At 58.3% G+C, this 25,679-nt stretch overlaps 1 protein-coding gene across 3 annotated transcripts in view; it reads left to right on the top strand.

The window, feature by feature from the left end:
* Nucleotides 1-25,679, top strand: part of AGPAT4 (1-acylglycerol-3-phosphate O-acyltransferase 4) — a 78,786-nt gene that overhangs the window by 29,984 nt on the left and 23,123 nt on the right. The gene's annotated exons all lie outside the window — the stretch shown is intronic.

The following is a 25,679-nucleotide window of genomic DNA, read 5'->3' as shown; positions in this document are numbered from 1 at the left end:
TGTGTTTAGTCCACGGGCCTGTGGCCTGCCGGGTGCGGTCACCCATTCGATGTGAAGTGTGTGACGCCGGGGTCCTGCCCCACGACGTCCTCTAGCCTGGGCATGTGGGGCGCCGGCATGGCATCGGAAACGGACAGCGCGGCAGAGCAGGGCGGAGGCGTCGAGACAAGACGGTTTGCGACCGGCGTGTGGCTGCGGAGGGCAGGGTTGCACCGTCGAGGCGAGGAGGGAGGTGTCCGTCCCCCCCTCATCTCGGCCGTCTCCCTGTGCCCCCGCCGCAGGTTTCTGTCCTAACACAACGCCAGTCGCTCAGAGCAGTGCGGATTGTCCTCGGGCTGAAACCTGCATTTCCGTCATGGGGTGCGCACGACCAAGGGCCCCAGACCTGTCAGTCCACACCTCCCAACAGCCCCTGTTCAGGTTCCAAACTGGAGGTTACAGACTGGGGTTCTCATCTGGAGTCCAGACGTGAGAGACTGGGTTCAGGATGGGTGCTGTGCTTCGCTTTGGGTGCAGAGGGGAGACGTGCTAAGATTCTGTCAGGACCCCGGCCGTCTGCTCTGGGGGCACCCTAGCCTACTGGCTTCCGGTGGAGATTCAGATGGGTAACGAACTCAGAAAACAAGGTGGATTTGTAACCCCCACAAACTCCTTAAACTGCTGGTGGCGCCAAAGGAAGCTGAAGAGCTAACCACCCGAGATGACTGGCGTCTCCCCACACGGACCACAACGAGGGCCCTGCAGGTTACCGCGAGGCCAGGAGCAAGCACACCCATCCAGGTTACCCTGCCAGGTACAGCTGCACCTGCGGGCCTGGAGGAAAGCTTCCACGGGGTGCGGGCTGAGCAGCAGCAGCAGCAGCGCCATTTCCTTGGCCCCCAGAGAGGGAATGGAGGGCTTCTCTCTCCGGAGGAGGGGCCGTCCTGGCCCCGGGGAAGAGACCACGTGGCAGAAGGGGAGGGTGGTACATCCTGGCTCGGCTTGTGGGCACCGTATGGTGCTGAGCCCGTCAAATTAGGGGCGCTCACACACCCCTTTCCCGCATGCACCCTTGCTGGTACCCTGACAGGTGTTAGATGGCGGGACTGCTCTCCTCGCGCCCCTTCCCTGTTCTCCATGGCTGACAGGTTTCCCTGCAGCCGGAGCCCCCCACAAAGATGACGGAGGGCAGACCGGGGAAGCTTAGCTGCGTGCTGACCGCCGTGAGATACCGTCTGTGAGCTCGGGGCGGCCGGGCCCTTCTGCGTGCTTCCACGGCCCTCCTCCCCCTTCTAGGTTAAGATAAAAACTCCTCCTGGGGTTTAATTGTATCCTGTGGTGGATGAATCACTCTGAAGCTTGGAAAATCAGCAGCATTCATCATTTGCAGCTGACTTTTTTTTTTTTTTAAAGAAACAAAGGCAGAGTAAATTGTTTCCCGGAGACTCAGATCCCCTGCACCACCCTTTCTCCGCACGGAGCTACGGCATCATCCTGTCCCTTTAAACGTCTGTGTAGAGCCGGGTGGGGACCAGGGAAGCCTGGTGGGGACAGGGCCACAGGGAAAGAAGAGGAGCAGCCCAGTTGGGACAGGCAGCTTCCACCCCTAATGGTAACCACGACAGTCCGTCCTTCTGATGGAGTGCGAGGCGTCGTGCTACACCTGTTGCATCCGCTGCCTGGTGTCCGCACACAGCCCCTCGGGGCGGGCAGCTCCCATTCCGCGATCAGCTGACGGGGGCCCAGAGAGGTCCCGGGACTTGCCTGAGGTCGCACAGTAAATGGGAGAGCTGAGATCCCCAGATCCATCTTTCTACTGTATTTTGGAACGTAGCACGAGATCAGGTTTTTATTTTAACACCCGTGGCTGATGCTAATAAGCAGCCCCTGCAGGATGCCTGTTCCTGCTCAGCCAGCCTCCTCCTCTGTAAAATGTGTGTTGCTCTTTGAGAGAGAGAGAGAGAGAGAGAGAGAGAGAGAGAGAGAGAGAGAGGGAGAGAGAGACAGAGAGAGAGAGAGAGAGAGAGAGAGAGAGAGAGAGAGAGAGGGAGAGAGAGAGAGAGAGAGAGAGAGAGAGAGGGAGGGAGAGAGAGAGAGAGAGAGAGAGGGAGAGAGAGATGTCGATGTGAAAGAGAAACATCGATCAGTTGCCTCCCGTACATTCCCTGACTGGGGATCGAACCCACAACCCAGGCACGTGCCCCTTCTGGGAATCGAACTCACAGCCCTCGCAGCCCTCTGGCGAATGGGATGATGCTCCAACCAACCGAGCCACCCAGCCCGGGCTCAGCCAGCCTTCCCTGACCAAGGGGCCTTCGTGTCCATTGTCGGGGGCCGGACCGGGGCCAGCGCCGGGAGGTCGGAGATGAAGGGGATTCAGAGCTGCCTTCGGAGGGGCGCGGTCCAGGGGAGCAGTGGGAAGCAGGGACAAGTGTGCAGGGAGCCCAGAGACAGGGGCCTTCCACCCTGTGAGGGGCGGGCCATCTCCCCCTCCCGCTCCCCGCTCCACCCCCCGCCGAAGCAACATCACAGGCACACTACAGAGGGAGGAGGACCGAGAGGCGTTGGCCGGAGGAGGAAAAGGCGGCTCGTTGGAGAAAACCCATACTCTGGGATCCCCAAGGGCCAACCTGGTTTATTCAGACATCACCGTAGGGAGCCGGGCCCGCCCAGGGCCCCCAGAGCCCTGCTGTGCCACCAGTGACGGAGACCACCGGGCTCCCGCTGGCCGACCCCGTGTGTTTGCCCCCGGGGATTCCTGGCTCTGTGGGTGTCTGTTTACTTCAAGATTCATTTCCCTCTTGCCTGAAAAGCATTGTTCAAAATGTGCCTTGACAGATTTTTAATTTGTTTCCTTTTTTAATCTATTCACATGTAATCTTTTACAGAAAGCTATTCCGCTGGTCATTATTTCTCTGAGCCATCTAATACCCTGAGCACACTGCGAAGTAAAAATAGCGTGATGCAGAACCGTGCAACGGGACACCACGTTTATAAACGCAGACCACCGCCCATTTATCAGAGCGCTAGTTTTAGGAATTACAATGGGAGATGGTACTTTTTAATTGCCTTTTTATTTTCCGAATGTCTTGTGACTATTTCATATGATGAGCGTGTAGTTTATCAATTCAAAAAGAAAACAGACAAAAAAGAAAACGGACTCCCTCCCTGGGAGGGAGTAGAAAGTGGAAATACCAAAGTGATTAAAGTGTGGTGAGGTCACTCAAAGCCCCCCTTTCCCCTTCCCTTCCTTCCCTTCTTTTTGTTTTGTTTTTGTTTTTTTTTTAACATTTTTTAAAGGTTTTATTTATTTTTAGAGAGAGGGGAAGGGAGGGAGAAAGAAACATTAATATGTGGTTGCCTCCCATGTGGCCCCCACTGGGGACTTGGCCTGCAACCCAGGCATGTGCCCCGACCAGGAACCAGACTCGAGACCCCTTGGTTCACAGTCCGTGCTCAATCCACTGAGCTACACCAGCCAGGGTTGTTTTGTCTTGTCTTGTCTTGTCTTGTTTTGTTTTGTTAAAGCCTGTGCCAGGCTGGGTGGTGGGCGCCTAGGGACCCCTGAGGACGGGGGGTGCCAGCTGTTTCAGGTCTCCGGGGTATGGGCTGAATTGTGTCCCCGACCCCAGAAGACGCGGAAGGGCTAACCCCAGTGCCTGTGAGCGCGTCTGTGTTTAGAAACCAGGTTTGAGGATCCTCGAGTGAAGATGAGGTTGTGGGAGTGAGCCCTAATCCAACGTGATTGCGTCTCCGTGAAAAGGGGAAATTTGGACACGGAGCCAGACTCGCCCAGGGGACATGCCCAGGGGACATGCACAGGGTCAGACGCCCAGGGGGACATGCCCAAGGGACATGCCCAGGGGACATGCACAGGGTCAGACGCCCAGGGGGACATGCCCAGGGGACATGCACAGGGGACATGCCCAGGGGGACATGCCCAGGGGACATGCCCAGGGGACATGCACAGGGGGACATGCCCAGGGGACATGCACAGGGGGACATGCACAGGGGACATGCACAGGGTCGGATGCCCAGGGGGACATGCACAGGGTCAGACGCCCAGGGGGGCATGCACAGGGGACATGCACAGGGGGACATGCACAGGGGACATGCACAGGGGGACATGCACAGGGTCAGACGCCCAGGGGGACATGCACAGGGGACATGCACAGGGGGGACATGCACAGGGGACATGCACAGGGGACATGCACAGGGGGACATGCACAGGGTCAGACGCCCAGGGGACATGCACAGGGGGACATGCACAGGGGGACATGCACAGGGGACATGCACAGGGTCAGACGCCCAGGGGACATGCACAGGGGACATGCACAGGGGACATGCACAGGGTCAGATGCACAAGGGCACATGCACAGGGGACATGCACAGGGTCAGACGCCCAGGGGACATGCACAGGGGAAGACCAGAAGCCAGGGGAGAGGCCTGGAGAGGTGTTCCCCTCTCTGCCTCCCAGGGAACCAGCCCCACCCCACCTTGGTCTCCGCCTCTGGAACCAGGAGAGGCCTAGCCCTTAGTCTGTGGTCCTTTGTCCCCGGGCCCCAGACAACCAGCACGCTCTGCTCTCCAAGTCTCTTCTTCCCCGTGCCAGCGATGTGCAAAGGAAAACCCAACTCCCGGACATGACACGTGTCCACTCTGCGTCCAGGCTCCCAGAGGTCCAACATCGTTGTACTGGGAATACGGGGACGAGAGATCTCATGGACAGAAGGCGTTGCTTTTCTTCACGACCACGCCAAGGAATCTGTCTTCTTACCTCTAACGTCAAGGAACTCATGGGGCGGAGAAGGGCTGGTGCCGCTGGGCGGGGAGGAAGGCGACAGACACTGTAGGAGCCTCACCTGCAGGCGGCAGGCAAGACAGGCATCCAGGCCTCTGCGCAGCCCTGGAGAAGGGGCTCCGGGGTGACACGGGGAGGACGCTGGGAGTACGTCCGGAAGCGCCGGCGGCACGTGGCGCAGCGCCCAGGCCTCCGCCGCTACCTCTGGCTGCTGGGCAACCGGCTTCGGGTCCCTCCGCTTGCGCGGGGTGGAGACGCGGTGGGCGAGTCCTCTCTCGGAGGCCGGTCTGAGCCTGCGCACGGGGGCGCTGGCGCCGCGGAGGCCAGTGGTCCACGCGCTCCGTTCAGAACCAGCGCTTTCTGTCGGTCACTGTCACCGTACCTCATGCCACCCAGGTCCTTGGGAAATGACTATTTAGAATCCGGCTTTTACTTTGCCGGCATTCCCACACAAAGCCTGTTACAAAATTTAACCCTTTGCACCAACACCTTATTGTCCATTTAGGGGAGCAGAAAAAACTGAAATGAACAGAAAAAACGAAATGAACTTTTAAAAAAATATTGGGGTCGAGGTCTGATTACATCCAAGTGATTATCGGCTCAATTTGTCAAGAAACACTGTGGCCGTGTGGCCAATGGACCTGGGGGCTGGAAGCATCTTAATCATGCCCAACTGTCTCATCTCATGCCGCTGATGCAGGTGACGACACTGGGCCTTTCACAAGATTTAAAAAAGAGAAATATAGCTGTGGTATATAGCATGCCTGTTTATTGTGAATAACAATCGTTTGTGTTTAAGTACATGCGTGTGTATGCATATAAAAGTAAATGCCTCGCTCACAGTGGAAGGCACACACTTGACCCCTCATACCGGAGATGACCTTGCCAGCGGCCAGGGAGCCCCACTGCAGATGTCAGGTGGGGGTGTGGAGGGAACAGCAGGTCCAGGGGGCGCGGCTGTGCTGCCCAATCACCCACGCGGAGGCTGGCCTCGCGGCAAGGCGTCGCAGCTGTTGATTTGGGTTATAAATAAATTAATTCCCAGCTGAGGGGCCCGTTTGTTTTTGCGGGCATTAAATTTCACCTGTGACTTAAGTTACGACTTTTCAGTTAGGTTCTCAGTTTGACTTTGGAGACTCGTCACTTCGTAGGAGAGCTGTGTGCGGTCTTCCGAGGGGGGGTGTTTCCAGCAGGTGATGGAGAGGCGGCATCAGGGTGCAGGCAGAAACCTCTGAGGTTCTCATGTAGGTTTCTTTTATCATCTAGATGGATAGGACAAAAGAAATTACATATATATGTTTTTTATAAAACAAATTTTATGTGTATAAAAATTGCATGTGCTATCCTGGCTGGTGTGGCTCACTGGATTGAGTGCTGACCTGCAAACCAAAAGGTCACTGGTTTGATTCCCAGTCAGGGCACATGCCCGGGCTGTGGGCTGGGTCCCCAGTTGGGGGAGTACAAGAGGCAACCACACATTAATGTTTCTCTCTCTCTCTTTCTTCCTCCTTTCTCTCTAAATATAAATAAAATATTTAAAAAGGCAAGTAAGCACTACTAGAGAGCCATTGTACAGAAAAAACTAAATGAACTTTTAAAAAAATTGCATGTGCTAAGGGTGCATATTTTATTTTATTTTTTGAAAGATTTTATTTATTTATTTTTAGAGAGAGGAGACAGGAGGGAGAGAGAAACACCGATGTGTGAGAAAAACGTTGATTGGCTGTCTCTTGCATGCCCCCAACCAGGGACCTGGCTGGCAACCTAGGCATGTGCCCTGACTGGGAACTGAACTGGCGACCTTTCGCTTTGCAGAATTGCACCCAACCCATTGAATCATGCTGGTCAGGGCATGTATTTTTTTTATTATTTAAACAATCAAAAACATTTGAAGACCACTGCCTTAGCCTAGGGTTCGGGTATTAGGATCCTGGAGACAGAATTTAAATATCACAGTTTGCAGCAAGAGGAAACTAGGTTTCATAGAACCAAGCTCCAAAGCAAAGGGAATACAAACGGCAAAAGGCATTTCCCTTTTCTCTTGTGCTGCAGTTTATCTTGGGTCCAGATGGGACATGAAATGCTTCCAAACACTGAGAGGTATTCCTTCTTGGGTCCGCTCCTAGGTCTCCAGAAAGAGGGAGATAGTAGAGTAAACACATTCCCCATCCCACTGTTCGTTTTGGAGAAAACTTCCCAGCATTGCTTCGGTGTTTTACCACCACGTGTTAAGATAGCTGCCACCCCGCCCTCCCATGTGAGACTCCGCAGCCCCCTCCCTGCAGAGCCCGAGCTGAGTGGCTCTCCTCCAATGTTCTCTGGCCCGACAGTTCCCGTGCAGCTGTCTCCGGTGGAGTTGACAGGGGTGTCCTGTCTGCGGGGCCGTGCAGGGGGACCGTGTGCCCATAACAAACTGCCTCTGGAGGCTGAAGTCCTGACCTCCCGGGCGCTGGCCAGGCCACCTTGGTTGACAGGGCTTTGTTTTTGCAATAGCACAGTGAGGAAAGTGAACTTGGACTTGCTGTAAAAGCAGAAGGTACGGTTGCTGTGATTCCGCCCTCAGCAAGGTGTGCGACAGATGGGTCCAGTGTGCATTGAGCTCTGGGAACCCGGAGTGGGTGGGGGGCACCTGGTAGAGGAGCCCAGGGGTGACACCCCGAGGGTGGGGAGGGGGGCCCACAGGTCACACTCCAAGGACTGTGCATGGATGAGGAGCTGGATGTCTCCCGTAACCTCGGAAGGAAGGGCTGGGACTGGAGGAAGCTGTCAAAGCCAGCGCAGACCCCAGGAGGCAGCAGCGGTCCAGGAGCCTCAGGGAGGCCCCCAAGGACTCAGCGGAGACGGACGGCCTCTCGGGGGATGTTCGTATCTGGGGAGGAGGAGCTCAGATCACCTCTGAAGTCCCGTCCAGCGTTAAGAACCTGAGTCAGAGGGAGTCCAGGGAGGCAGGAGCCCAGGGTGCCTGCCAGGCTGGGTGCTAACGGGTGTGCGGAGGCTCCCAGTGGGGCGGCCCTCAGCGGCAATGGAGGGAGGCCGCGGCCCGTTCCAGAGGAAGCGACGACAGGGGCCGCCGTGCTTGTGCACGGAGGGAGAGGCTGACTCGGCGTCGGGCAGACGGCCAGAGGGAGGGGCGCGAGAAATGATGTTTAAAACAGCGGACGTAAGCCCTGGCTGGTGCGGCTCAGCTGGAGTGTTGTCCCGAAGCTGAAAGGTTTCGGGTTCGATCCCCGGTCACAGCACCGGCGTGTGCCATCCCCGGTCCGGGCGTGTACAGGGAGGGGGCAACCGACGGGTGCTTCGCTCGTGCATGGGTGTTCGCTCTCTCCCTTCCTCTCTCCCTTCCTCGCCCTCTAAATGCAATGAAAAAAAAAAGTCTGCTGGTGAGGACTTAAAATAAAGCTACAGAAGTAAAAACTTTGGACAAGAAAAACAGCCTTGTGGACTGGCCAGAAGGTGAGGAACGGGAGCTAGGAACGAGGCTGCTTGGAGGCCCCTTTGCCCGATAGTGTTCTGAGAGGGGGGAGGGGCAGAGGCTCGTCCCCTGGATAAGATCCCCCTCCCCCCTGCCTACCTCTTCCTCCTGGGGGGCTCCTGTTTGACCCGGAGGGACTTGAGGTCGACCAGCCTTCCCAAGACCTGGGACTGGCAGCTCTGAAACTGGGACGGCCCCAGGCAAACTGGCAAGTCAGCACCTTGACTTTGCCCAGTGCGCGTGCGCAGGCCAACCCGGCCCCGGAGCTGCGGACTCAGCCAGTGCTCATTTTCTGCTCCCGGGGGTGGGGGGGTGGGGGGGTTGATGCTAAGTCAAGGGCCACACATGTTACAGCCATGCACGCCCCCAGGTACGAATTTTACATTCAGTCTGGCTTCTGTCCTCACGATTCCTCACGTCTACCCTCAAACGGAGCTTCTCGTGACAGACCCTCCAATGTGACATTGTCGTATGGACATGCCCTGAGTACACACCACAGCTACACACCCTGTGGTCCGTGACGTGGCCCCGCAGCTGGTAGTTCTTTCTCGGTGGAAAGAAAGGAGCTGTAATAATTCACTGATAGTTCTTTTTTTAACGAGGTTGTCCTTCAGAGGGCGGACGTGCCCGCTGGCACTGCACTTGGAGGTCATGTTCGTGCTGCACACGGGACCACAGAGGCCACGGCAGCACCGTGGATGTGGCCGTCTCAGGTCACGGTATCCAAACAACCGGGTTGGGGCTTGTGGCCGTCTTTCTGGAATCATAGAGGGACCGGAGCACCCGGGGAGGGGTGGCGCCTTCCCCAGAGGCACCGGGCAGGGGCAGGGTACGCAGCTCTGAGGGGCACTTTGCTAAGCCCCTGATGGCCGGGACAATGGGCGGTCACCGTTCACGGAGCCTGTCCCCTCCAGCCCTGGAGCGAGCAGAGTCACTCCGTGCCCGGCCCCCCGGCCTCTGCCTCTGGCAGGACCTGTCCTCTCACTGCTGTCAGGCTTGTGACCTCCCTGGGGGCAGCCGGGTCGCTGAGGGTCACCCTCCTGCAGCCGGCAGCCAGCACTGCCCCGGTGCACTGTCCCTCCTCTGAGGGACTGAACGAAGGAGCCAAGGGCTCACACTGCGGGCCGGGCTGGAGCCCTTGTAACACGCAGACTGTGCCGCTGGGCCCTGAAGATGATTTCACGTAGCCTGCAGGGTGGGTGACTGGGAGACCCGGACGGACCCGGGGCATCTTGCTATTTCTAAGTCATCACTATTTAATGGGCCCAACCCTGTTTACTGATTACAGGTCTAGTTTCAGACAGGAGACTAAGGGTCGCACACGGGGGTGGAGACGCGAGACAGTGGTAACTCATTCCTGACGAATGTGGTAGAGACCCAAGTACTGTATGCAGGACTGCGGAGGGGGGAGAAGTTAGTATAGACTAAAGCAGTCAGGGGGCTTCAGCGCAGGAGTGAGGTCAGCCAGACCCCAGAGAGCAGGGCCTGCGGGTGAGGGTGAGGGGAGAGACCCAAGGGCCAGCAGGCCGGACTCCCGGCGGCCTGGGGCCGGGGACCGCTCGCTGAAGCACAAACCGGGACTTCGTTAGCGCACAGAGGAAACCACCACAGGGGCGTGGCGAGGGCCAGCGCCCACTGTCTCGGGAGCTCAGAGGCTGGCAGACACTCCGTCATCGTTTTTCGGGGCGGACGCCCCTGGTGCTTTGCTGCTGCAGGTGCACTCTCCTCGCCGAGGGCGGGGGGCGGGGGGGGGGCGCTGCCTGCAGCTCGGACCTGCCCTCATCGCACCTGCTCTCATGAGGCGGAGGGGTGTCCCCGCCCGGCTCCCCCACCCCCGCCCTCACCGGGCCCAGCCGGCGTCCCCAGCCTGCCTGTATCGCCGCCTTCTGCAGGGTCAGCAGTGCCCCACGTCAGTGATTAAACGCGGCCTCTGTAAACCGACGACACGTTATGTCCGTGCGCACAGGTCGTGTCGCGCCCCGGGGCACCACGCTTCCCCGTGGGGCCGGTCGTGCAGGTACAGTCGGGGTGCTGCGTAAGTCTGCCTTGGGCGGTCCCAAGTTAGCCTCGAGCCATCGAGGGCGGTGGGGCAGGGCCACCGCGGAAGCCAGCACAGCTCAGCATCGGGGCTTCCCCCTGGGGGCGCTGGTTGGGAAACACTGTCCAGCACCGCTCTCTGTGCAGCCGCTCCGGACAGGGAAGAGTCCTGACATGACCTAGTCCAGGTCCCACGGCCGCCCGGAGTGTGGCTCTGTCGCCCGAAGAAAGGGGGACCCGCCTGGTCCACACGGACACCGGTCATCTCGGAGGGGTCCAGCAGTGGACGGTCAGAGCCCGTGTGGGTGTCAGCAGAGCACGGGCTCCAGGCTGAGAGTAGCTGGGAGGGGAAGGGCAAGGGACGGAGGGACTCGGCCTTGTCCTCGGCCCCAGGGCGGTGGGAGAGAGGCCCATGCCCTGTGATAGCAGCAGCGAGCCCCGTGGGAGCGCGGGTACACGGGCAGCGACCGTGCCCTGACCCGGCCGTTCCGAGTGCGCTCCAAGGAGGATGCCTTGGAGCAAGGACAAGGTTACAAAGGAGCCCTGTCCATCGGGAGGGATGCACACTCTTGGTAACCTGCTGAAAGCAGCAGCGAGCCCCGTGGGAGCGCGGGGACACGGGCAGCGACCGTGCCCTGACCCGGCCGTTCCGAGTGCGCTCCAAGGTTACAAAGCAGCCCCGTCCATCGGGAGGGATGCGCACTCTTGGTAACCTGCTCGAGGTTACCAAATTCCCTTTCTGTGTTTAATCCCCGCCGCCGACAGGACAGGGGGCAGTGGAGAGGCGAGCAGATGTGAACCGCGAGCAGGTTGACAGCCCTTCCCAGCACAGGGCGTCCTGCCCGCTCCTCCCACTGCGCGGTGTGTACGGCGCAGCCGCGTGGCGGTGACAGCAGAGGAGTGAGTGGGCGTGTCCACTCCCAGGGCGGTGCATCGGCCACTGTGTGTTGGGACCGTTCGAGTTTGAGCCACCAGGAGAAAATTTGGGAATTGCGGGGTTTTTGGAGGTGGTTCGAGTGAGGGGACCTCCGAGCTCCGGCAGGCCCCGGCATCTCACAGGAGTGTTTGGCTCCGGGGCCGCAGACTAGACTGTTTGGAGACCAAAAAGAGCCCATCACGGGTTCAGAACACGCTCTGTGCCCACACTGCGTGGGGAGAGACGCGGGCCCGCGAGGGGCGTCGCGCAGAGATACATCCGCGGTATCCCGGGAGCGGTCTGGGCATGCGCGCTGCCGGCTCCCGGCGCAGGAATTGCAGGCGCGGAGGCGTCACGGCCTCAGGAGCCGGCGCTCCCGAGCACGTGTGCCCGCTGGGTTGTGCAAACACTAACTCACAGCTGCACGGGAACCCAGGTCCGTGAAGACGTGATGAGAATGCGGGGCTGCGGAGACTGCAGCAGTGGGGTCTCGAACAGGATTATCTGTGTGTTGGGCTGTATTGGAAAGTCTCATTCAACATTGCTCACCGTGCACTCGGGGCTGCAGCAATGACGAGTGTCTAGATAGTCCCTTCCGGGGGGGGGGGGGGGTTCAGTCGGTATTTAAAACATGTCACGAAGGGCTCAGCTGTAGCCTCACCGAGGGAACAGCGGTGCGCGTGGGATGCAGACCGATTGCCCGCAGGTGCGGGCAGCAGACCTGCGGCCTTGATCTCCGTGCTGTCCCAGGAATGCAGACAGCTCAGAGTCGCCGGCGCCAGCCCACAAAGGCAGTGTGTTCCAAGACGCCGGCTTGAAACGGGATACAGTACAGTTTGGAATGCTCGTGCAGTCGCGTTCCCAGGGAGACTTGCGGGGGCACTCCTGGGGGCAGGGGCAGGCACGGCGCTGCAAGCCCGGGGCTCACCAGGCCTCGGGCAGCTCCCCTGAGGCACGGTCGCTGGAAGCTGACTGGCGGACCTCCGCGGTGGCCTGGGCACAGAGCAGAAACGGGACCTGAGTGCCGCAGGCTCGGATCCCCTGGGGCAGACACACCGGGACCTGCAGGGCCCGGCCTTGCCGGCGGGGCCAGCCTCTGCCTCCACGCCCCCTGCATTCTGGCCTCCAACCACCTCCAGGCTTCTCCGCGGGTCTGCTCGGCCCCCAGCCACGGCCTGGATTTGACAGACTTCCTCCGTTCACTGCACCCACAGCTGGGCCTCCGACCCTGTGCGAGTCGGTGGTTCTGCCATGGAGCGCTGCTGCCTGAGCAGCCCGCACGGCCCTGCCCACGCGTGGGCTGGTCGCAGTCTCTCCTGCCTGCACCTCCAGACTCCCCGGCCCGCTGGGCCCAGCGCCTCACCGGGCCTCAGCTGCCTGCAGGCTATCCGGATTAGTGACGGGGAAGCAGAGGGATTCCCTCCTCCCTTCCTCTGTCAGCATCATCCCGTGTCTTCTAGTTCAGTTTGCAGAAACTTTTCCTCGTGTCTCAGCAGCTCTTCCCACATCGATGAGGGATGATGAAACCCTTCCTTCCAGCCCCAGAGCAAGGCTCACAGGAACACAGCGGGGAGCTGGTGGAGGCTCCCAGGCCGAGGCGGGGCAGAGCCCATCATCGACCTTTCTGTGCAGCAGTTCCCTGGGGGAGGGGTGCGGGGCGCACCTCAAGTTTCCCCCTTGCCGAGGGCTGCTGCGTCTCATCCTAGCCCCTTCCTGACCTCTTACTGCCAGGCCTCACGCTGACTGACGGGCTGCCCAGCTTTTCCGTTGGGTCTGCATTTCTGTTTCCTTCCCACGCCGCCCTGCCCTGCCGGAGGCACGGGGTGATGGACACCCGGCCAGGGGGGCGTCTGCGGCGTGCCTCCACTCGCCTGTGTTCCCAGGGGCGGTTCTGCTGACAGTGTTGCATCTGATCAGTCATTCCGTCCTGTGGGGCAGCTGTACTGTGCACGCTGGCCTCTGGTTGCATTGTTCCAAGTTACAAATGGATAGCATTCAAATTCACTTTTGCTCCTATTGTAAATACTTGGGAAAAGGAATCTTCATTTCAATCAATCAGCGCCAAATAGGTTCATCTGGAGCATGTAGAATTATTTTCTCATGTTTTCTAAATTTTTCCCCCCCGTAGCTATGAATCTTGAAAATCTAAGCGAGGAACTCTTTCCACCGAGTTGCTCATTGCCCGCATTTTTCTGTTATTGTCGTTCTGAGTGAGTTCAAACTTGGCCTGTGGGGGCAGGAGTCGTGGCCTTGCTGGGTTTTGTCCTAACACTTATGTGTTGGGGGAAATCCCCTCACACCTGCAGGTGTGGACACTGTCGGCGCGTGCGTGTCCGTCCGTGTGCGTGGCACTGAGCTGCTGAGGACAGAGGAGCTCCAGGTGGGAAGAAAAGGAGGTGTGGCCAAAGTCGCCGACAGGGTGACCCCCGAGAACAGATTCTGAGGGCAGTTCCGCGGGGGCACATCTCGAGAGATTTGTCTGAACGTCAAGGGGCTCACTTTTTAGTGCCGTGGTGGGTTTGTGGTTGGGGGTTAGCTAACAGTCACATAGAAAAGAAAGACCGAAATATAAAATGTACACCTACTTTTCAGGAAATCTGTTTTTAAACTAACTCCAATAGTTTCTTACTGCAACCGGCGGCCGGCCTGCCCTGGCCGTGAGCAAGGCGAACAGGGCTGTGAGCGGCGGCAAATGATAGAGCTGAGGCAGCGACAGCCCAGGTCCCCTCGGGCTCTCCCCCTTCTCCCTCCCGCATACACACACGGCGCACAAGGCAGAGACCCTCAGGCACCCCTGGGTGGTTCTAAGTCTGGTCCCCCATTGTACTGCAGATGCGTGCCCACCCCTGCCTGGGGGCACTCTCGTCACCTGTCCCCGCACATCAGCCTGGTGCCCAGCCCCTTCCTGCAAGGCTTCCGTTGCTCCGCCAGCGGGTCACCATCGTTGCTCTGAGTGACGTCACATTCACTGCGCCCCACATTGGACCCCCACTCCGTCCTCACCCGCCTTACACTAGTCTACCCTTCTTTTTGTTTTTGACCAGAGGACTCTCACTGTCTAATGGATTGAATGGGTTGGCCAAGAAGGTCGTTCAGCTTTTCTCCTGTAAGACGGCTCCAGTAGTGCTCAGTCGTCTTTAACTTCATCTGAGACAGTTTTGTTAGATTCTGTTGTGACAGCTGTCACACCAGCATGCGTTGCTAAAGAGCTTAATCAAAATTGGTGAATTTTTGTGCAGCCATTTTAATATTAAAGGTGGAAGAGGATACACAACATTTTTGGTGTGTTATACTTTATTGTTTCAAGAAAGGGGAAAATGCAACCGGAACACAAAAAGGTGTTCCGGTGCAGTGTGTGGAGAAGGTGTGGTGACTGAAGGAACGTGTCAAAAGTGGTTTGCAAAGTTCCACGCTGCAGATTTCTCGCTGGACCATGCTCCACGGTTGGGTAGACCAGCTGGAGTTGGTAGCGATCCAATCAAGACATTAATTGAGAATAATCAGTGTTCTTCTATGCAGGAGATAGCCGACATACCCAAAATATCCAAGTCAATAGTTATTAGTGAACATGAAAAATGTGTCTTTTATTTTACAGAAAAAAAAAATGAAACAAACTTTTTGGTCAACCCAACACTAATTTACTTAATGTTACAAGTTGGCTGTTTATCGTCATCTCTCCCCTTCCCCCACCCACCCCGCCCCCCATCTCTGGATTCGAGCTCATTCCAGGAACCTCTGCCTCGCGTTCACACGCGTGTCTCAGCCGTGCACGGCAGGGCTGGGCCTCCAGCAGCGCGCATCCACATTTCCTGAAAGAATGGACTCGTTGCATGACAGTTGTTTTATCTTCCTACGGTGTGTGTTTACCCAGGTCTGTAGCATCACAGTGGCACAGCCTGGTGTCCTGAATGACAGCGGGTACAAAAATTGCCGGGAGACTGGCCACGTGACCCACCTGTGTCAGGAGCAGACAGGGGCAAGCCAGCCACCGGGAGCCACAGCACAAAGGCATTTTAGCAGTTTTGCCCCCAGAGGATTCCTTGAATTACCGATCGATTGCTCACTCCTCTTTGCAGGGGACAGGTGAGCTCCGCTCACGGTTATTTTGTTGGAGACGCGGGACTCTCACATTCACACCTGCATTGGAAACAGTGCCTGGACAACAGCTTTGCGTTTTCTGGGAACGCAGGAATTCCGGGACTCTTCTGTTGAGTAGCTCCAAGGACTGGCTCCCGGCCCCTGCTGTCTCTCTCTCTCTCGCAGGACGGCTCGTCTCTGCTGTTCCGTCTCTGAGCCGTTCCCTGTCCTGTGCCTTCCGCCCCGCTCACCCGCTGAGCTGCTCACTTGGCTTCAGGCTTTCCCAGCTCCAGCCTGTCCACAGGGCTCCTCTTGGTCCTGTCCCCTGTGTGCTTGCCGCGACTTTCTCCTTCCCATCTACTGCCAGCATGTCTGCAAGTGCCGGCTGAACATTCGGTGGTGGCCCCTTGACGATTTTGTGACAATCCCACACCGTGGCCATCTGCGTGCCAGCGTGTGTCATTGGTCTTTTCTCATTCAGGCCGACACCTGCCAGGTTCCTGGCACGAACAGAGATACTTCTGTTTCATCCTGGGCACCAGGGTACTGTGAGCCCCTAGAGTCTGTTTACACCCATGTTAGCAGGCTTTTGGGGACACTGAGGGGTGGAGGTGCAGGTTCCCTGCCATACCCCACGGACACCCTGGACGGAGGGAGCGTGCCTCGCTCCTGCTGCACAAAGGTGGCGTCCAGACCACTCCCCCCACCAGGCTTCCGCCACCCAACTCTGGCTGGGAGGCGGGGTGTCCTGTCCCATGGGGCGGGAGCTCCTTACCGCTGGAGGCTGGTGAGAGTTTCAGCTCCCGGTCAGCCTTCCCGGACACCGTCCGGTGGGCGAGGGAACTGCCACAGGCCCCCCCACTGGGGCCCTGCAGGCGGGGAGTGGGGTCGGGCTGCAGGCTTCCCCGTGATGTGGGGTTGGAGCAGGGCAGTCAGTGTCCGAGGGTCCCCTGTGTTGTAGAACAGCCCTCCCCCTGGCCCTTCAGCCAAAGAGAGCAGGGACTTGTGGGACTTGTGTTTCATGTGCAGCCCGCCAGCATCTGCCGGTAGCCGGCCACCAGCGCGCCCAGCCTGGGATGTGTGGCAACACGCATGCGAACGCCAGGGACCTGGCTGCCGTGCCCGACCTCCGATCCCCGCAGCCCGAGGTGGCCCTGCCTCGGTCCTCGCCTGTCCTTCTCTCTCTGAGTGCTGGCCCCGGAGCTGGCGGGGCGGGAGCCAGGGCACCGCTCCCTCCCGCCCCGGAATGGAGGCCTGGAAGGGCTGGGTTAGTGTCTCCCCTTTGAAAAGGAGGCCAGAACAGAGGGGGAGGTTTTATGTTAGCATGTTCGTCGTCATCTCAACTCTTCCGACGGCTCTTTTCCTCTGATCTGTTTTCCAAAATTGATTTACCTTCCACTCATTTTGATTTTTGATTTTTTGTTACCTGCCCATAGGAAGGTTCACGCCCTTTTCCCCCACCCTGGGAGCACTGTTGCTTCTGGCGTTAGACTGGGCGTTTTCCTAGCTGGTCTTCCACGCCGGCTGGGGTCCTTCTGAGCAGCGGTACGCTGGACGCGGTCTAATCGCCCGCCGAGAGGTGCCACCGGGCTCGGCCCTCCTGGACGCACGAAGCTCTTTCCGGCGTTTGACCCGAGAGCATCCGGCTCGGTCATTCTCGATGGCTCCTGGGTCACTGCAGCCACTGCGCAAAGTGGACTCGGAAACACCCACCCCCCACACCGGCAAACAGGAGGTGCGGCCGCCCTTGCCTCCTCTTCGGGCTGGTTCCGCCCATTTGGCTTCACGGCCTGAGTTTCTCTGGCCGAGCGGAGAGCAGCGTGGCACCCGCCCCGCGGTCGGTGGGCCCTCCGTGCCCGTGGCGGGTGGTCGGGGGCCGGGGGATCGGTGAGTGGCGATGTCTGACCCGGGGCAGGTGGTACCGCAGGGCCCCTCACGCTTTGCTCCGGACACAGCGTGTGGGTCGCACGGCTCCGCTCAGCCACCAGCGGAGAGCCGCCTTGGTTTCTCTGCACTGCTCTTCCAAAGACGGTGAGGGGTGGGGGCTGCCGAGTGTTCTCCCCAGGTGTGTGGTCAAACCTGAGCATCTTTCCAGTTTGGGGGAGATCCTGTTTTCTTTCTTTCTCTCTTTTTTTTTAACCTACAACTGAAATTAACTCCATACACGGTAGTGCCACGGGGTGGGGCAAGAATGAAAAATCGTTTGTGTTTAATTCTGGAAACACAGAAGCCCCGCCCCCCTCACCAGCCGGGTCCGAGTCTCCCCCCGGGCCCAGCACACGGCACACACTTGGTCTTCGGGTGGGAAGGGAGCTTCTCAGCAGGTGCTGATGGCAAACAGCTGGAGATCTGTTTTGACTGACATTTCGTTTGCTTTTTAAGATCCGATTAGCATGTGTAAAATTTGGGAGCATTAAGCTTAATCATGAGATAATAAGATGATGAGATCTGAGTGCTGTTTCTAGATCAGCTTCTTTGCCGGCAAAGACAGAGTTTGGGTGTGGGGGCGGTTAAGGAGTGACTAAAGTATTTACTTTTCAGGCTGGAGCCAGTTATAAAGTTGAACAGTGAATATTCATATTAACAAATTAATATTCATATTAAAACGTAAATATTAAATGGGAGGCATTCACTGGCATTAAATCCGATAAAATCATAGGCAAAGGGGCCGGACCAGCTGGAGGACCTTTGGGAGGGCAATGGCTGAGACGTCTCTTCAGACCGACTCAGGGGTCATTTTCTCAAATCTCGGACCTGTTTAAAATATACTCTGCATTTATATAGAAAGATAGACAAAATGTTAATAAGCAAACACTTTTGATCCCCTTTGAATGTACGCATTTACTGGTGTGAAGATGAAATGCACCTAACCTCTCTAAATGCACCTGAGAACAATTTAAACTTTTAAAGTGTATCTCCCAGCCTAATATACTTAGAACTGAGAAGGTCAAGTGAACTCAAGAGTCTGAACTTGTTTTTCAAACAGGTAACGACCTAAAGCCAAAATTAAACATAAGCATCTTTTAGGTTTGAGGTCACAATCACCGTGTGATCATTAATTACTGTTTATTTATGCTAATGATATGCACGTCTTGGCACCACAGCAAAAAGAGTCCCTGATTAAGTGCCTTCCCGGTGAATTTAGGTCAAAAGAAGGGGAGAGAAAATACACTGAACAAAAGATCTCTCCAAGAGGCAGGGGTCTGAGCTGGACAGGAACTAACGGTGACCCCACTGCGGGCCTCAGGCCGGTGGCCTCACGAATTCCGGCCAGTGGGCACTGTGCCGGCGGAACTCCACACACTCGCCCGTGCACCGTGCTGGGTGCAGGCTTTGTAGGAGGGAGAAAGACACAGCCTGACACCCTAGCAGAGCCTCAGTCTAACAAGCTGGTGGGGGAGAGAGCACGAATAGACAATTAGGATGCAGTATGTGTCCCAGTCAGCAAATGCTGTGTAACAAACTGCCCCCACACTCAGTGGCTTCAAATGATCACCCCGTTACACCTGTGGGCTCTGTGGTTGGCGAATCGGAACAGGGCCCACGGGAGAGGCCAGACCCTGCTCCTGCGTGTCTGGCTCTCGGCGGGAAGACACGGAGCTGGAGGCTGCAGCCAGCCGCCGGTGGGTTTACGCCCCGCCCTGGTGGGTGGTGTCCGCTGGGAGACAGGCCGGCACGTCCGTGGTGCGGCCAGCTGCAGCCCCGGCCACGGAGTCTGGGCTCCCCTGCGGCACGGCAGCCTCAGGCTGCAGGATTTCTTAGCAGGCTGTTTCGGGCTCCCAAATGAAGTGTCCTAGCCCGGGGGGACCAAGGTGCTCTGTCTCTGACGCCCTGGCTGGGAAAGTCCAGTGGTGTTCCTACCGCACTCTCTCGGGCACGAGCAAGTGAGCGGCCCTCCCAGAACGAAGGGGGAGCGTGATTCGGCGTCCTGATGGGGCCGTGCCATGTTCCGGAAGAGCACGGGGCAGAGGAGGCGCCGTTACAGCTGTTTGGAAGATGCAGTCTGTTGCGGGATGGTCATTTCAAATATGTCTTTGGAAGTCCTCCCTGTGAACCGTGCGCCCTAAGTCCTCTGACTCTCCAGTGTGGGCGGGGCTTAGCGATTCTCTTCCAGCAAGGAGAGCCGTGGGAAACCATGATGCTCGGGGACTTCTGAGGCGACTCATGGATGACCAGCGGCCAACCCTGACTGACCCTCTGTCCGATGGGACCGTTCAGAGAATGACTGCAGCTAATAGTGAACTTGAAGAGCTGAGACCAGGGCCCGCCGGCCCTAGGTTGGGTGCAGTGATTCACCCACCCCTCCCAAAGTCAGCCCCAGCCTCGCCCTGGGTGTGTTAAAAATGCAGGTCCAGCCCTGGCTGGCGTAGCTCAGTGGATGGAGCGCAGGCTGTGAACCAAAGCATCGCAGGTTCGATTCCCAGTCAGGGCACATGCCTGGGTTGCAGGCCATGGCCCCCAGCAACCACACATTGATGTTTCTCTCTCCCTCTCTTTCTCCCTCCCTTCCTTCTCTAAAAATAAATAAATAAAATCTTTATTAAAAAAATGCAGATCCAGACCCTGCCCCACACCAGGCCTAGGAATCTGCATTGTCCCGCCACCTCTAGATGGTGCGAGGGCACGTGGACATTCCGAAGCTCCGCCACAGAGGACAGAGGCGCCCACCCGTCCCGGGCCTCACGGGGGGAGCTCACGCCTGGCAGGTCTAGGCGGCAGCCTGGAAACCGGAGTGGCTAAGAAAAGACACAGAAAGCCACCTTTCCGGGTTGTTACAAATGACTTTCTGACTTCTGTGTTCTATTTTTAACCCGAAGTGCTCTTTGACTGAAAATAAGACTAAAGAAAAAAAAAGTAAATTAGTTCCTGTCATTTCCTTTCCGTTCGGCACTTCAAGCATCTCCCTGGGGCCGCAGCCCTCGTTAATCCAGTCCCGGGAAAATCAGTCCTTTTCCATTAACGACGTCTTTCCCGTCCCCTCATCCGATTAGACGCAGAATTAAGTCCCCCTCGAAAAGCCCCCGATCCCCGCCTCCCTGCCCGCTCATTTCCCCGGGGAGGACCACGAAGACCCGCGTGGCCGAGGAAGCCGCGCTGAGCAGGGAGACGAGGTTTCCCTGCAACGCCGGCCGCTCAGTTGGTGTGACAGCTTCCCCAGCCCAGCTCCGACCTGGGCGGCCGGCCAGACGGAGACCGGGAAGCCCGGAGCCGCCTCGGCAGGCAGGGGGCTGCCGTCCTGCTCCCGCTCGCGGGAGGGGGCGCCTGCTGCCCAGCCTCGCCCCGGCCTGTCCCCCAGGCCGGACTGTGTTGCGTCTGTGACGTGAGTGACCTGACCCGTGACAGGAACCATCGGCCTGAAATGAGGCGCCAGAAGATCTCTGTGTTCACGACGTGGGACGGGCCAGGAAGTCGGGCCAGACGGGACACTGTCTCGGAGACCGAAGCCCTGTGACAGCAGCACGCCCCGGGGCCCGGGGACGGATGGCTCCTCCTCTCAGTTCACACGTGTCCCTCGTTTGTCCCGGTTCCTTACCAGGGGGGCGGGAGGGGTGTCTGCACAGGGTCCGCATGATGAACGGGACCGTTGGCGAGGACGCACGGAGGGCTTCATCGTCCCGGAGCGCTCCCAGGCAACCCGGGGCGAGGCCGTGCCGCCCCGTGACACCTGCCCGGAGGCTCCCCCTCCGCCCCTCCCCTCGGTCCCAGGGCCCTCGGCTCGGGCCCCGGGGGAGATGGGAGAGAGGGAGAGAATGCAGGTCCCCCCCTCCAACGATGTTTGGGGCTTCACTGCAGCTCTTTGGGGACAAAATGGCTTATTATTTACGATAAAACTTTCCGAACCAGACAGCCCACTCTGTTACTGACTGGCCTGTCAATGCCTCACTACGGCGCTGGCACTCAGAGCTTCATTGCACATATTTCATAACACGCATTGAATGCCTTCTGCGTGAGCAGTAACTACACGAATGTCCGTGCCGGTGTTGTTCCCGCTGTTCTGTCGTGGTTTCCTTGTAGAAGGGAGGCACAGCTTTCCATGGCCCTTCCTGGCCCAGAACGTCTTAAGCTTTTCTCTTTTCCTTCCTTTCGTAGTTCTTCCTTCCCCTCTGCGCCCAGATTCGTCGCAGCTCACAGCTGGGCTCCCGTAGGGACACTCTCGAGAAGTTCTTCCTTTGCCTTTTTCTCCAGGAAACCCGGGGCCACGCTGGTGTTCTCGGAGGCCGTGGCGCCGTGTGTGCGAGAGTTCACATAGCGCACGTGGGCACAGCCCTGGGCCCTCTCCCCACCCCGGGGTGACGACCGCAGTCACTGGTCATCGTCCTCTTGCTCTTGGCCAGCCACTGTCATCAGCCAGGGGCTGGCTGTAGCAGCCAGGTCCTTTAAAGGATATGTATCTCCACACCCACAAAGAACCTTCACGGCAGTGCCCACGTGAAATAGCCAGGTGCTACGGTGTGGCCGGGTTGACACGTGCAGCTCACAGCCATCACACCAGCTGTGGCTGGAGCCGGGGCAAGGTGCCCACATGCGGTTCGAGCCCTTACCTGTGGCCTCGGGAGCCCTGAGACTTGAACAGGGGAAGAACTGGGGAGGGGTGGGCGTGGCCAGCTGCCGGGAGGAAGCAGTCCCCCAAGCAGCGCCTGCCCGAAGGGGTCACGGTCACAGTCCTACAGAGAGGTTTCTGTGGGTTTCTGCAAGTCTGCTGAGTAGTGCTAAGAAGCCAAGTAATGGTTTTTATAATTTCTCTATAATTACCAAGCTAGAATCTGTTTAAAACCCGCATAGTTAGGCGCGCCGTATCCAGATGTTCGACGCTGGGCCAGTGGAAGCTGTTTACAGTGCAAACCCTCTGTGCCAAAGGCTCACTGCCCCATGGATTCCACAGACCAAGCCCAGGACCTCAGAGCAGGAATCCCAATTAGCAGTAGTTCTGGTAGACGGTGGACTGAGGATTTTCTAGAGCTTAAAATCATGGATGATATGGGCAAGGTTTTGTCTTTAAACAAGCTATGGACTGTTGTGTTTGTTTGAAAATGTATGCGTGATCCGTGCAGGTCAGGGCCCCTGTTAACCTTCACAGCCTTGGCCAAAGTAAAGGGAAAAAGTCATAACGGACAGGAAATGCCAGGCCCAGCTGTGAGGTGCAGGGACCCGTCCTCCGGCCCTGTCGTGGGCTTCACTGTTTGACCCGGTGAAGCGCAGGCAGACCCCAGCAGCATGGCTTCCGGGGGCCTCTGCAAGCGTGGGGTGCGAGCGAAGCGCAGCCTGACCATTTAACCCGTGCCAGCCTTCCAGGAGACACTGCCTGGCACCGTCACGAGGTGAGTGCGGCTGCGGCTCGGCCGGCAAACATGTTCCCGAGAAGCTGAGTGGCCTTGGGAAGGCCACTAGCTTCCGCTGTGTCACCTGCCGCATGGGGAGTGAATGGCCGTCTCTCCAGCTGGCCGTCAGGGTGACACAAGGGGACGTGAGAGCCACAGGCCTGCCCTGGGCACTGAAGCCCTGACTCTCAGCGTCCAGCCCTTCCGAAGCCACATGCCTGTTGCCGTGGCGACCGCCGGGTTGATAAGCACTCAGACTGCCAGATTTAGCAAATAAAAATTCAGGACCCCCAGTTCAATGTGCATTCCACATAAACAGTGAATAAATGTTTAGTATGCATGTACTCCAGACATTGCAGGGCTCATGCTTTAGAATATCTTTTATTTGGTTTTGCACAAGAGGCACTCATGCTACAAAGTCACTGGTAGTGGACCTGGTGTTCAGATTTCCCTGTGTGCTCCATCGCTCCGTCGGGGACTCAAGAGGGACAGCATACCGCCCTCTGGACACACTGGTAGGAAGTGGCGCTGGAACCAACGGGTGTCGGGAGTTTCAGAGCCGCCTGCTGACCTCGCCGGTCCCAAGTCTGAGAGGACTGAACAGTTTATATGTTGCCCTCGACAATTAACAGCTGCCCTAGCAAAGAAGTCGGTCCTGTTTTAGAAAGAGCAAAACTTAATATCCCGTGGACTCCTGGGCCGAGGGCGGGAAGCCGTGTCTCGTGTGAAGAGGAAATGGTTTTCAGAAACACAGTTTCAGGGCAGTCTCTCCTTCACGTTTCTGGCCCTAAAAATTATTCTGGGGATTGTTTACAGTTTAGCATCTTATTGTTTTTACCCTTTTCAAAACCACAATACACGTCTTTCTCAGTGAGTCATGAATTGGAACTATGAAAACAAGCCTAACTGTATTCCGATGAGGGGAAGGTGAGGAAAGACATGAAATAGATGGAAATTTAGAACCAGTATTTACCTTAAGTAGATTATAGTAGTTTATTAATGGTGCTTTTAACATTTTTTAAAAAAATTGATGGGTGTGAAGACCCTACTGTTGTCAGCTGGCTTTTGACTGGTGTGGATCTCTGTGAATGTTCTAGAATGTAGCCGAAACTCGGGCCACCTGCCAGGCGATGGAATGACAAGCATCTGCTGTCATGTGTGTGAGCCCCGGACAACAGGGCGGGCACTTACTGTCCCCTGGGCACTGACACTTGGAGTCACACCCCCACCCCCGCGGTGGGATTGTCCCCATGCCAGACCGAGGTAGGGGGAGACCCGCTCCCCCAGGTCGCTCTGCCGGGAAGGGAGGGGCGAGGCCGGGTCCTGCCTGTGTCACTGATGCGCATCAGAGCCCAGTGAGACACAGAAGGATTTTGCAGCAAAGAAAGGAAGGGGTTCAGGACATGGCCCGCCCTAGAGCCACAGGTGAGCTGATGCTCAGAGCCCTGGCCGCCCCCGCCCCCCCATGGCTTCCAGGGGACGGGTGATGTAGGGGAAAGGTCACCCACTACCATGGGGACTCAAGGAGTGAGGGAGGGTCCTGGTTAGGGGTGTGGTCCCTGCCGACGGGTCTGCACTAGGGGAGGGGTTCTCGAACTCCATGCCCATGTCCACGGCTCCCTGACCCGGACCCGGACCCTGGCTGCTGTGTGCGCGAGCGGCTGGGCGCCAGAGCTGCCACTCACTACTCACCCTCACGTTTTCATTCCAGTCTCTGTGCGGGCCGAGTGCCCGGCGGGCCCCTGGGACGGAGGCGCAGGGCACCGCCTGGGTGTAAGGACTGGGGAGGGGACGGAGAGAGATGACAGCCCGGAGCTGGAAATGTCTTCATTTGTGCATTTTGGGGGGCTTTTCTGACGACGAGAGGCTTACTTGTTCACCTAAATAATTATCAGTGAGAAGTCACATTATAAAAAGCTATTACAAACACATAATTACATGTATGCCTAATGTGAGCGAGCTCGTGCGATTACACGTGTGATCGTAGAATGACTAAGATTAAGTAACGGTCATTGCAAAAGTGCCGTTTCCCTCCGTCGCCCCGCCCGCGTCCGCACGGAGGTGGGAGGCTGGCCGCTGCGGACGCGTGTGGGCCGGCGGGGGGGCTGCGGTCAGTGGTCAGGTGCCGAGGCCTCTCCTGTGGGAGGCGGGGCCTCCCCACCCGCCTGGCGCTCTCCTGGGCACCCCCACCGGGCGGGCCACAGGGTGGGGGGGGTGGCGGCAGTGCTCCCGGGCTGGGCGGGACGTGGCCGGAGGGGCTGGTAGGGAAGGAGGGCCAGCCGGGCCGCGGAAGGCCTTGGCTGTGGTTCGAGCACTCTCGGGGCGGGGGGTCCTCCGGGGGGCGTGTGGGCTCCTGGGGTCCGGCCCAGAACGGAGCCCCAGCTTGACACCATCTGTGTCTGCAGAAACGTCCGGTCCGGGGACAGGGCGGGTCTGGGGGTGACAAGCAGGAGCCGCCAGGCATGGACACCCAGCCGGCGGTGTCCCTCCGCCTCTCCCGGCTGCCCTCCGCTCCTCGGTCGTCCCTTCCGTCCTCGTCGCTGGGCCGGCGGCCGTGGCGGCCCCGGTCCTGGGACTCGTGGACTGTGTCTCCTGCTGAACCTTCACGGCGAGCCTTTGGGCTGGGTCTCTGTCTCGCAGAGAAGGGCCTGCACACTGGCCTGCCTGCGACCTCCCGGGCGTCCCCCCCTCTGTCCCCAGCCGCCCACCGCCCCGCCTCCGTGCGTCCCCGCCCTCACCTGTGGCCCGGGGGCAGTGGCAGCCGCCGTCCCGGGATGGGCCCCGAGCGCTAACTCAGTAGATGCCGGCGTTGCCAGTTTGCTCCTCCTCGGCCGCCAGCACACACTCGGGCGGGCGCCCCTCTGCCATCTTCCCCTCGTGCCCCGGCGTGTTTCCTGTCGCACAACAGCGGCCACGACCAAGACAAGTCCCGGCACAGACGGGGACGGGGACGGTCCTTAGCACCCCCAGGCTTGCTTCCTCCATTGCCCCAAATCCTCGGCAGCAGATGGGGGTTTTGCACTGAAGGTCGCTCCTTGGGCCACGCACCCTCCCTGGCCTCGACCTGACTGCCCTGAC

Source organism: Phyllostomus hastatus, unplaced genomic scaffold (genome assembly GCF_019186645.2).
Source record: "Phyllostomus hastatus isolate PE091 unplaced genomic scaffold, TTU_PhHast_1.1 phas_contig_40, whole genome shotgun sequence".
NCBI classification, from domain to species: domain Eukaryota; kingdom Metazoa; phylum Chordata; class Mammalia; order Chiroptera; family Phyllostomidae; genus Phyllostomus; species Phyllostomus hastatus.
This window is presented reverse-complemented; position numbering and strand designations above follow the sequence as displayed.